A 13,561-nucleotide genomic window follows, 5' to 3' on the forward strand; every position below is an offset into this window, starting at 1 on the left:
ATTATGTACATGTATTGATAGTATTAGTGGATCAACAGGTATTGAACATATTAGATCAGTAGATTGTTTTGGTCGGCGGTGGCTGTTTGGGTCTTTATGGGTTAATCTGTGATGAGATAATACACAAATCTTACACAGATGTTGGTTCAATGGAAAAAGTTGATACATTCTCAAAATGTCATCAAACCCTTTAAAGCGTCAGTATTGATTGAGAACGGCCTTGTAAAACTAAGGGTTTTCTGACAAGCTTAGCTGATGTGTAAGTGTTCTTTACCATCAAATGCGAGGAAAGACGAAAAGGTAAAAAAAATTAACCAATATTTTAAAGGTAAAAATGCCTGAATACCATAAACAGTCTGAGAAGTAAAAAGACACAAATGTAATATGTGTTGTCAAAGGAGAAATCTCGCAAATAAATATAAAATTACACAAATATTTCAAAGTTATTGTCAGTTTTGCATAGAGAAAACTGAAATTGCAAAACTCTAAGACCCACAGTGCAAAATGAACATAGTAGAAAAAATACAAAAAAAAAAAAAAATACAATACAACTATAAACAGCAGGGGTTGAGGAGACAATAAATAGAAAATAAAGGTGCAACAGTGAAGTTAAACAGATGAGGTATGTTGAAGGTAAAAACATGCAAACATCCTCCAGTCTTACAGGAAAAAAAAAAAAAAACGGTAACAAAACTCCCAGTCTTGGAGGTAAAAACATGCCTGTACCAGTCTTTTAAAGTTACAACATACAAATATCGATCTTCAGTCCAAAAACATTCAAACGTTGCCTCTGGTCTTAAAGATTAAAGATGCGTTAACATAAGTTTTAACCCATAAGGACCCAGTGTGACTTTTGTGCTTGTTCCCAAATGAATTTTTCTCTCTATTTAACCTTTCTTAAGTGATTTATCACCACTTATTATAATATTATCCTCTGAATTTTGCACTTTTTCCAGTAAAATTCATCTATTTTCCTATGGTTAATTCACTGATCATGTCGATGTTCATAGAAGCTCAGATTAAAGTCAAAGGTTATTGTATCAAAACAGAAAAAAACTGATTAAAAAGTGAGCTTTTCAGTAAATTCTATCATTAACTGAACATGAACCAAGTGGGTCCATCCACTGTCACTGATCCAACTCCATGGGTTTTACAGTGGAATAATGTTGTAGAAGATGACGGTGTTTCTCTGAACCTCCGAAGGGGTCCTGTCTGATGACCATGAATGGATGACAAACTGAATTTTACTCCAATTATTTACATATTTTGATAGAATTAATGAATCAACAGTTTATATCAGTAGATGTTTTTGGTCAACAGTGGAGGTTTGGGTCTTATGGGTTAAAATTTAAAAAAAAAAATGCAAACAATGCACACCGCCTTAACAGTAAAACATAGGTAAACATATGCAAACTTTGCCCAGTCTTTAAAAAAGTGCATAAAAATGCAAAAATACTGGTCTTACAAACATTGTCCAGTCTCTTTCTTTGACTTAAATACTTGGAATACACACACAGTGGGGCAACTTCAGGTCACAGAGAAAATGAAAGAAACGGTAAAAGAAAAAGGGTGAAAAAGGGAAACAGCGGTCCGTCATGATTACTTGTTTACTGTTTTTCTAGATTGGACCAGTCACATGCAGAACAATATAAAAGTATATCCAGTGGATGATAATAATCCTCTGGTCTATCAATATACACATAATCATTATGGCCAGCAAAGAGGAGAGGGTGCTGGTCAGTGGAGGATTGTGGGTTTTGCAGTTCAGAGCGGCTAAAATAGCCATGCGACTGGTGGGGCTGAGACTACAGGGACCGGCGAAGCTCGAGCGCATCCTGGAAGGGTTGATGAAACCACACACTGACACAAATGACTGGCCTCTGAGCCTTTCATCTCAACAGGGAATCTGAGGCTCTTGTCAGAAACAAGCAGGCAGTTATAGGCCACAAAAGCGCAAGTTACGGGTGTCAAGCCACGCTACTGAGAGGGAAAACACACACTGCTGAAAGCACAGGAAATGTTTTATTTAAACATCTTCATTGGACTTTGGTTGGAGAAGATACTTGACTTTTATCGAGAAACACAGTGCTTCATTATATTGTTCCTGAGTTAAACAACACATAAAATATTCATAAATTCATACTTTACAAGTCTTTTAGTTAAAACACATTAGAAGTTAGTTCTAAAACCATACATAACTAAGAACTACATACATATAAAACACCATCAATACTTTAAAAGGTACTAAAAGTATACAACAATGTTCCTTAAAAGCATCTCAAGACAGAATCCTATTCAATCAATTTCAATCAAAATGTCTGAAGTCTAAAAATACACTGTTAAAAAGCACAAAAAGTGACTGTTTTTACTTGAAAAAAAAATCCTTGCTCATTGATTACTATTTTATGTTAATACTTTCCCCATTAATGTATCTCCAGTGCATGTTATGTGGGTCACATTTACAATTCCTATAGAATAGACTAGAATAGAATAGAATAGAATAGAATAGAATAGAATAGAATAGAATAGAATAGAATAGAATAGGCTTTATTGTTATTACATCAGTAGTGCAAATACATTGTAGGTGGTCTCTGCCAGCAACAGTGAACTTACATCTAAATAACAACACAATAACATACAGACATATATTAAAAATATATATAAAATAGTGTGTAATTGAAATATGTGAATATTAGAGATATACTGTATGAAAGAGTAGAATTTTAAAATACATATAAAAGTATAAACAATGTAAACATACATGTAACAGTGTAATTATTGGTCATAAAGTGACAGTTCGCTAAATAATTCACAGCTAATAAGTATCCGTTACAGGCCGCTACCGCCGCCACAATAATACTAGTAAATTAGGCAACTGGTATTATTATTATTATGCATTTTTGTATTATTACAACAATTATTATTTTCCCCCTCACTCCCCCCTCTCTCTTTCTCACTTTCATTCACACCCCCCTCTTCCCCTTTTCCCTATTGACCCTAACCAAGCTATATTGTTTAGTTGCTATTTACATTTATGATCTTTTTCTTTGTAATATGACGTTGTTGTTGTTGTTTGTGAACAGTCTGTCATTGTTGTTGTTTTTGGTTTGCTTGTTTATTTGTTTGATTTTCCCTTTGTTTATTTGTTGTTGTTTTTCTGTCCGCATTGTCTTGTTAATTATCACTAATAAAAAAAATAAAAAATAAAAAAATTATCCATTACAGGACCATTGTTTTACAGATACACAGTGGTTGGACCATGTGCGTGCCTGCAGGTGTGTAAGAGCATGTGTTTTTACATGTGCATGTTGCCATGGACTGGAGCCCCCTCACTGGGCGGCAACAAAGCTGAGGTAACAGCGCACATTTCTTTTATTCTTTTTTTTTTTTTTTGTTGATAATATATATAGCTAAAAGTGAAAGCTCTCATAACTTGCTGTGGATTTAATGTTGCCAAGTCAACCTGCCCACTCGACACTCAACAGCGCTGGGGTGGGATGGGTTGAGCAGGGAAAAGGTGATAGGAGAAGTGGAAATGATAGAAAGAATTTGGGGAGGGAAAATGAAGGCAGGCTGTTCACCCAAGGGAGAGTGGGAGGGTTAGGGGAGAGGGGAAATAGAACCTAAAAGATGCTCAAGCAGAAGATAAGAAAGGAATGAGCACCACTGATCTATTAAGAGGATGGAAAAAATGATGGTAATGTGCAAAAAGTCAGAGAGAATGATGAAGGGTGAGGTGAGATGGATGGTATTTTTGCACCATATTTGCTCTTTTTTGCTCTTTAACCCCAGCTCTTCTCTTCTCTCTGCACAGAAACTTTCAGACAGTGCTGTCCTGGCATACCCTCTATCCACTTATTTTACATGAGATAAAATGTGTGCTTGCGTGCATATGCTCGTGCATGTCACCGTGCACGTGTGTATGTGTGTGTTTGCGCTGGCCCGGCCTGCCAGCTGCCAGTGTGTAGCACTCAATCCAGCAAAGGCAAAAGCCTAATTACAGGCGCACGGCTACAGATTTAGCCGGCATGCTAACCATAACGGAGGAGGCAGCAGGGAGGGGATCGCTTGGAAAAGTCACGGCTGGACGGGAGCTTCACAAGAGCGGACCACAGGGACAAGGGAGGGGGGGTACTCTATTTCAGGAGATGGAGCTCTCATTATTTATCATAGGAGCAGTCTCAGCGAGAGGAGGCAACCTACAATTGACTACATGCATCTGGGCGCAAATGGACATGCTAAGAAACCCCCCCCCCCGCCTCTTTAGTCAAGCTGTGTTCACATCTACAAAACAAAGCAAAAAAAAAAAAACAAAAAAACGTCGACACAACAAACAGCATGCCCCTCATATCAAGGCACCAACACTGACATAACTGTAGTTCTTACACTTGTCTCCTACTATGTAACAGCCAGTAAAGGTACAGTGACACAGAAAGCATAGGACTCATTACAGGGATAGATTCCTCTCGTGTCTAGCGTACACTAAGCAAGATGGAAAGTTTTTCAGCTCGTCAAGCTAAAAACTCATGCATGCCAGTGTCTACTTATGTGCAAAGGGACCATGTATGTATGTAGATGAATGTGTGTGCGTGCGAGTCTGCGTGTATGTTTGTGTGACGGACAGTTTGCGAGACCAGCGAGGGTTGGCAGTTAAACTCTGAGCTCACCCACGACTCTACCACTTCCACCCACAGTGTCCTCTATACAGCTGCTCTCACTGAGCCAAACTCACACTTCATCCCTCTCTCTTTTTTCTCTCCGTGCCTCTCTCTCTCTATCTCTCTCTCCATCCATCATCCATCCATCCCTCGATCCGTCCATCCATCCATCCATCCATCTCTTCTTAATTTACTCTCTACTCCTGTGTCTAATCTCTCATCGCCTTCCCTCCATCTGTCTGCCTTTTTCTCAGTCGTTACCCTTTACCCACCACTTTTCAGTAAATTCATTTTTCTATGCAGTATCTTACAATTGGCGAGTCTTTCGCTTACTATTTCAAACTTCTGGACCTTGACATAGCCTATCCCTGTACACGGTCTCAGCGTGGGAGGAATTATTTCACATGTGGAGGAAGCATCAATTTGAGGGTAGGGCAATCTATTTAAACACATCAGGTTTAGTTGATGTAATCTAAAGACTGAAAGAAAGAAAAGTTTTGCAGGGACTCGAGCTGTAATGAAGTCGGTGCGAGCGTGTCTGCAGGGATGCATTATTAGGACTCAAAGGTTCAGAACGACGAGGAGAAGAGGTGTTCATTAATGTCAGATTTAGCATCTACGCTCACGTTTCGTTCAATTACTGGATAAATAATCTATCAGCACTTTGCCCCCCCCCCCCCCCCCCCGAAAAAAAAAACATGACTCAGTGATGAAAAAGAAAAAGTCATCCACAAGAACAGAGGAATTGACTCACACAACAACAGCTCATGTTCAACTCAAGTGTGTGCACTGTTTATCAGAGATTCATGAAGTCGCCCAGCATTAAGAGTCAGCCTTTCATTGACTAAAAGGGTTCTTTAAGTGGAATTTCTTCCCTCCGAAACTCGAAGCAGACTCCATCTGCTGACTCGGCTTCCGCACTTAAATAAAATGGGCTTTAAAATAAATGTCAATAAATGAAATAATGACTGCCCTCTGGAAGCTGCCAAATAAAATTGACAAAATTGCCCCTTTTTGGATATGGCAAGTACAATTGGTGTGATAGCGGTGGGTGCCAATTTTGTTGTGCGCCCTTAAACCAATTTTCATCATTCAAAAATAGGATTCCCTCCTGTTTAACCTGCACACACACATACACACACACAGCCCTATACTGTACACACAGGCACAGTAAGGTCAACTCGAGCTTTATATGTTTTACAATACTTTCGCACTTTGCATTAATGCAACTGGGCAAAAAAAAAAAGCCATTTTAATTAAATATAGAAAGGTTTGAGTAAAGTAAAGATGAAACTACAGTTTAGATGTTGTTATACTATATCAAGAACCTGAGGAAAATATGTTATTAAATTGATTGATTTTGATTAATACTTAATTTAGGTCATAAAATAAATAAGAAAATGAGCCAAAATATACATAAAGATACAACTGAAGACATATGCATACATACATATATGCATATATACACATACAACATGTCACCCTACTTATTTTATTTAATTGTACTTACTGAGTTTATATAAATGGTATATCTTTAAAATAAATGGGTATGTCCACACATGTCCACCTTCTGAACGGTGTTGAAGAAGTGAAAAGTTCACATTAGTCATAAAGGTGGCTTATACAGCCATTCAGGTTTTGTGTTGGGTGAAAGTAAGAGGTAACAATCTGTCATTTTATGAATTTAACATAGAAATAAACTGTAGCTAATTTCAGCAAATTCTGCTTTTACCAATAACAAGCATTGTAATTTTTGAATCAATCTAAAAACAATTGATATTCCAAAAATATAACCTAATTATATGTGTAAGGACACAGATTTGTTGCCCTTGATTGTAATGTCACATGTGGATAGTATTTAATAAAAAAAGAATAGCTGATATTTATCAGTCATCCTTGTTTTTATTATTTTCTTGACTGTTTTTTGAGTTATTCCACAAACTTTTCGATGAGGTCACCCTTTGAATTTGAAATGCATTTATTATTTTTTTTTATTTTTTATTTTTTTCACGTTTGAAACTATTTCTTTATTTTCATATCTGCTTTCTATTTTATGGACATATTTACAGTTATGACTTTTGTTTAATGCAACCAAACCATAAAATGTGAAGTGTGTAGTTTAACAACAGGGCATTGTTTGCATCTTTATAATCTGGTATAGAGTGAATTCTAGTCTGACCACAGATTAAAAAAAAATAATTACTTTACTTTCCTATGGGGGGGTATATATATGTATGCTATTAATTTATTTTTTAACACTGAAAGTACTTAGTTCCAGATAATGAAGATAAGTCCTAACCCAAACCTCACCTTGAAAAGCAACGCCCACCACTGGTTTGAGCTCTGCCATGTCAGCAGTGCAGTATGGGAAATGAGGAGTGGGTGGGTGTGTGACCTAACGACCTATCAACAACTCGCTCAGGGCCCAGCCGTGCACCACCAACATCTCCCTGTGCTCAGCTCCAGCTCAATCGATCGCCCTCATTTTCACATATACAGAAGGAAAACCAACTGTTTTACAGTTGTGTTGCAAGACGTGTGTGAACTGGGGGAGGTGGAAAGGAAACTGCATCGCAGATGGTTGTTGTGTTTCTTGAACACTCAACAGTTTACTCACCTTCTGGGCTTGTTATCAGTTTTACATGGGAGTTTTATAAGAAAGAGGACATGAGCTTATGGCTCATTTGAGTATATCAAATTTAACCTTATGTTTACTGTAATTGACAGTGTCCAAAAAGCATTTAAAACAAACACTATAGTCTTATTTTTACCTTGTGGGCTCTACATTACTATTCAGTTGTAGCTTATTATTTGAAGGATCTTGCCCACACATTTTCTAAATTGGACACCACTTGCACTTGATAAACAGAACATTAATGATAGTCAGGATTTATGATTCCTGACACCACTGGGTCTGGGTTATCACGGAGCCTCATCTACATTTGTAGGACATCACAGCATAACATAAAATAATTGGAGACAAAAGAAGAAGTTCATGCAGTGGGAATGTACTCATATGTATACTATTTGCATGTTTTTCTTTTGTATTCACATTAAACTTCCCCAAGATTTTTCTTCATTCATTGTGGTCATTCTGGAGGACAATGACCCAAAGCTCCATCAGATAAACTGAATAAAGTAACCTGTGTGTGTAATGTTGACATGAAGGGTGGATCTGAAATCCCTGACTATTCAACATATAAGTGACTTTGTCTTTTTGTAGCTGTCATAATGTATAATGGAACATATTACACCACATGTAGTTGGTAGCATTCGTGTTACTCATATTTTCATGTAATTTTACTTTTTTACACCAAAACAAAGAGAAAAAAAATTGTAGTTGTCATCATTTACAGGTTATTATGTTAATATTTTATTGATCTGACCCACTTTAGATCACATTGGTCTGTATGTGGAACCTGAACTAAAATGTTTTTAACATCCTTGACTTAATATCTTCAGTGTAATTTTTACATTTCACAAATTCATCTCCTAGGCTGGATTGGACCCTTCAGTGGGCTGGTTTTGGCCCACAGGCCGTATGTTTGACACCTGTGCCCTATCTCAGTGGGTGCATGGAGTTCATTATGTGCCAAGTCCATATATTTTGGTGGGTATTATCACTCCAACAACATCATTGTCCTTTGTCGTCAGTGTCTTCTGGACTGAGGATTTACATTGACTGTTGATGCTACAGGGGTCATGACCAAGTGCTGGTATTTACAGACATGGGAGTGAGATTGATTGGTCATGTCCTTATTTAGTAAATTTCTGTTTCTTACAAATAGAAATGTTTACAGTTGTTCCAAACTTTGGCCTTTGTCCTTGTATGGTCAAAATTTAAACTTCTGTAGGACTCAAACCAAAAAGGGTTATGGAGATTATTTTGTGTCTTTATTATGCAAGCAAAGGGACAAAAAGGAAAACAAAAAATACAGTTTTGAAAAAAAGAGAAAAAAAAAGGGATTGAAATCTCTCTGGGATAGAAATGACTGTAAATGAGCATAAGCTCCGTACGGTCTGCCATGCTGGTTTGTTTACATCTAACAACCACAATTCCTTGCGCTCAGGCAGTTTGGCAGGACTTGCCTGGAATGCTACGAAATCGTGAGTCATGGTTTAAAGTCGTGATGTATGGGCTCAAAAACCTGTCCGGAATGCAGCATTAGCACCACTTGAACTTGCAAGCAAAACTTTTTGATTTGCAAAAGATTTAGAGGTGCAAAACCTCTGTACTTGTTAACAAAACTTTTAAAATGACAAAACATTTTGGCCTGTAAGCAGAAGTTTCAGATTTTAAATGAAAGAAAATGAAAACCCAATCGATTTTGTTAAGCTTAAAAATATTGACACCTTAATTTTTGTTTACAAATCTTGATTTTTTTTTTTTTTTTTTTTTTTTTTTCAAAACTGTATTTTTTGTTTGCCTTTTTTCCCTTTGCTTGCATAATAAAAACACAAAATAATCTTCATAAAGGATGGTCTGTCTTCATTTGTGGACACTACATTGCTAACAGGTAAACTGAGATGCCAGTAAAACCCTCATGCTTGATTCTACGAAAGCGCTGCCCAGACCAGCACCTGGAAATCAGCTGTAATCATGGCCTGAAATCCCAGAGATCGCAGACATCATGTGCTGATTGTCAGCGATCTGGGCAGTTAGACAGATGGCAGTGGTATTTCACCTTTGCTAATCACACAACTCACACTCAGCAGGGTGTCTGAGTGTTTACAGAGATGGTCCTTCAACAGGAGCAACAGAGTTCAAGCCTTATTGCAGTTTTGTAGCCGAGGCTAACCTCTACAACCCCAGTTACCAGGTTACAAAATGTACGAATTTCCCCAAGCTTCAGTGACACACATGTGATTATGATGTGTTACACAACATATGATGCATTGTGATAATGCTCCCAATTTAGATCATAAACCAGACACGCTGAGCTGTGTCTACATGTCAACTCTGTATGTACTATGCAAGAGTTTGGGTGAGTTGGTAATGACAGTAGAGCCAGAGGTGGATGTGTTGTTAGATTTTTGTACATAGATTTATAAATATTCCAAAATATTTCCCAAGTTATGGACTTTAGGAAATGCACATGATTTCTTGGATGGCATGTCCCAGAATTCTGTTAATTACTGCCGATTTTTTCTAGTTTTTATTAGGACACTAACCATTTTGAAGGTCATATATTTATATATTTTTTAGGAACTAGGCCAGTGTTTTTCAACCTTGGGGTCGGGACCCCACATGGGGTCACCTGGAATTCAAATGGGGTCGCCTGAAATTTCTAGTAATTGATACAAAAAAAAAAAAAAAAAAAATTACAAAACTTACAAAAAAAATATATATGGTGAGTTAACAGAGACAATCCCAATCCATTAAAGACAAACTGTGAAGCTGAAACTGAAGCACTGTGGTTCTGTTTATCTGTCAAATGTTCATTGTGGTCAGTTTCAGATGCTGCAGCTCTTTCATAATTCATAGTTTGAGTTCTTGTTTCTTCAGTATTAATTGTCAGCCTTGTAAATACAAGCTGGACTGACTGTACATATCCTGACCAAGGAAAATCAAATTCTCCCTTTGTGCAGTAATCTACACCTGGTTTTTCTGCCTCTGTCCATAATAATATACATTATATAGACTAAATGTGTCTAAAATTAACGTTTATTTGTAACATAGTATAGCAAACTATTACGTGATCAAAAATAAATTAATTTTAGCAAAAAAATGGCTGTGTTATGAATGTCTGGTGTCGGCAGAAACTTGTGATGTTAAAATGGGGTCATGAGCCAAAAAAGGTTGAGAACCACTGGAGTGGGCAAACTTGAAAACTAATTTTGCGTATACATCTGAAGTGGAAAATCTACTGGGTCTCAGCATGATCATGACAAAATGTCTGAATAGGAGCCCCTAGAAAACATAAAACTAAGAAATGAAGGCCTTGTGTGAAGTTTCAGTGGATGTTTCAGATTTGGAATAGACATGTGTCAGGTCTGGACTTACTAAACAAGTACAACGACAAAACCTTCCTCTAATTTGACCATTTCCTGCCATTGTAAAATTGACACAGGAGGTGATAATATTTACTCCTTTGGACATCATCCAAAAAGAGGTGGGGCCTTAAAACGCCTGCATGTTCACATTAAAACCCACTGACTGCAGCCTCTTCAGGTCCAGTCAGTGCTGTTTGCAGTTTGTTTAATTCTTCATCACAACCACATAAGTTTTAATAACACAACAATATTTTTGCACACTTATTTATGTATATTTATTTGATTATCATATTGATAATATATTGTCTAGTACATATTGTACACATTGCCGTTCTAATTGTCTTAATAGAGTGTTTTAATATGTATATTTGATATATATACTATATATTCAGAGCTATATATGTTTGTGTATTTAAAGCTTTATGTATTTTTCTGTTTGTCTTTTCTGTTGTAGTGATAATTTCTTTCCTGCTACTATTTATTATACTTGAATGGACAAACTGTAACATAATAATTTCTCCCTAGGATTAACAAAGTATTCTGTTTCTGATTTTAACTATAATTGGACTCATGTGATGTACAATATTAAGCGCTATGCTCTCAAACATCTTTACGGATGATCTAGGCTGGCTAAAAGAATATCCTCTGCCAGAATATCTTGCAAATATTGCTATCTGTGTAGCGGTTGTGTTCGTACGTTTTGTTAAATAGGATAGAAACCGAACCACTTCAGACACTGGCTGTTTATTCCTGGCAGGAGAGTATAGTCAGTCTCATCAGTCACACCCAAATATGTTCTCACACCAGTGGCGATTTCTCATAGACTGCAAGAGAAGCTCGGCTTCCCCTAAAATTGCGAAAATTAAATGGTTAAATATGTTCGGTTGTGTTGACATTTTATTGACTACAAATGTGTTAGAACACGTTCATCTCACAGACGAGTTCGTTCAGAATCAGCTTTATCACAAATCAATGGACGCGATGTTATTCACTTCTCCTCCATTCCCGTTGCACTGGTTTCTCATTCTATCTCTGCTCAGTGCATTTGTCCGTAGACTGTGGGCGTCTCTGGGCTTCAATGGGACTGAGTGGAACAGTTTTTTTCATTGCCTCAAAACTGGACGGTAATTGGATAAGTGCCACGATGCTGTCCCGCCCCCGGACGCCGGGCGTCTCTGGGGGTGAATGGAGCTGTGGGCGGAGCTCGGCCGGGCTGGACGCCAGAATCCCACGTGCTGATTGGAGGATCAGTCGAAAGGCTGAATCCCATTTGATTGACAGCTAGTTTGAGATCTCCTCCTTCACTGACACAGTTCAGTTTAATGTCGCCGCGCATTCTACTGTGAAATCAAGAGAGAAACCACTACAAAATTACTCGTTCATTTCTTGCACTGTAAATAAAACACACTCATTGTACTTCCTTGTTTCAATTTAAGATAATTTCAGCGTTTTCTTGTTTCAATTACATAATTTAATCATTTCTTGTTCGAGTTTAATATCGTTTTGTAGATAGTTGAATCAATCATACTGTCGGCTAGGTCGGAGTGAAAGGAGCATCTCTTGTTTATAAAGGCTGAAGTCTTACACCTGCAACACAATGGGCCAAGGCTGTCTAAGCAGCCTAGCTCTGCTGGCCATTAAGAGGACACTGGTCCAGTCCCTGGAAAAGACGCCTACTTGGTACGATAAGGTCACTGACCATTTTCTTAAAAAGGAACAGAGGGCCGAGTGTATGTTTAAATAACTTGACAATTTTCTTTTTTTTTTTTTTGATGTAAGCCAACAATGAGCTTCTCCTGTCTGAAAGACAAACAGCCGCCACTGTCTCACACTGTTTAGCTAAAATAAACAACTGCAAGTTAGCTAACACACCAATGTTAATCATGCTATGAACAAAAAAGACAAGAATATGCTCAACCAATAGGGAGCTAAACACTACACAAATACAATAGTGTAAGATAAATAATGTAAAATAATGACGGGACTGACGATGTGTGTACCTACCAGGTAGACAGCACAGTAGAACTGCTGCTCTCTCCCTGGGGTGCACGACCCTAGTCAGCAGGGGTGCAGCGTTCAATGACCATAAAATAAAGTTGTAGTTAATACATTAACAGTGTGAGAGATGGCAAAGGGAATCACACATTACTAGGGATGGGAATCGAGAACTGGTTCTTTTTGAGAACCGGTTCCCAGTAGCTCAATTCCTTGGAATAGTTTGCCTACCTGCTTAACAATTCTGCTTATCGATTCCACCTTCGTTGTGCATGCGCAATGACGTCACATGCATGCTGCATTGTTTTGGTCAGAACGTAGCCAACATGGCGTTCAGGCAGAAGCAGTCCAAAAAAATGACACCAGGTCCACTCTTAACACTTACAAAGCTTCCATTTCTTCAAAAGGATGAAATCCTTCCAATATTAAACATTTGTGTGCAGCATGTGATTCATTTACAGGAATGTCATGTATTTGATGCGCTCCGTAGTGACACTTGTGAATCTGGTGGTAGAGCCAACACCAGGCCGTCTTCCAGGCCCAGTTCCGGTGTGGGCAACAAACGTCCTGCCCCCTCAAATAAAAGTTTCCAAAGGTAGGGGAAAGGAAATGAGGTGCACAACAACAGGAGACAGAGGAATTAGTAAAGCGTTTAAAGTTTCATTTTCACGGTATGAGCAGGGCACGGCATCATCTCTTATTATTTTTTGTGCATACTGTATATGTTACATTTTCTGAGCAGAGATGGAAATATAAAAGACAGTTAATGCAAACACATCCGTTTGTACTCTATTATTCCCTCACCCAATGAGAATCGATAAGGAATCAGATTGATAAGCAAAATCAATAATGGAATCGGAATCGTTAAATTCTTATCGATTCCCATCCCTGCACATTACATTAACTCTGTTACA

Source organism: Sphaeramia orbicularis, chromosome 12 (genome assembly GCF_902148855.1).
Source record: "Sphaeramia orbicularis chromosome 12, fSphaOr1.1, whole genome shotgun sequence".
NCBI lineage: Eukaryota > Metazoa > Chordata > Actinopteri > Kurtiformes > Apogonidae > Sphaeramia > Sphaeramia orbicularis.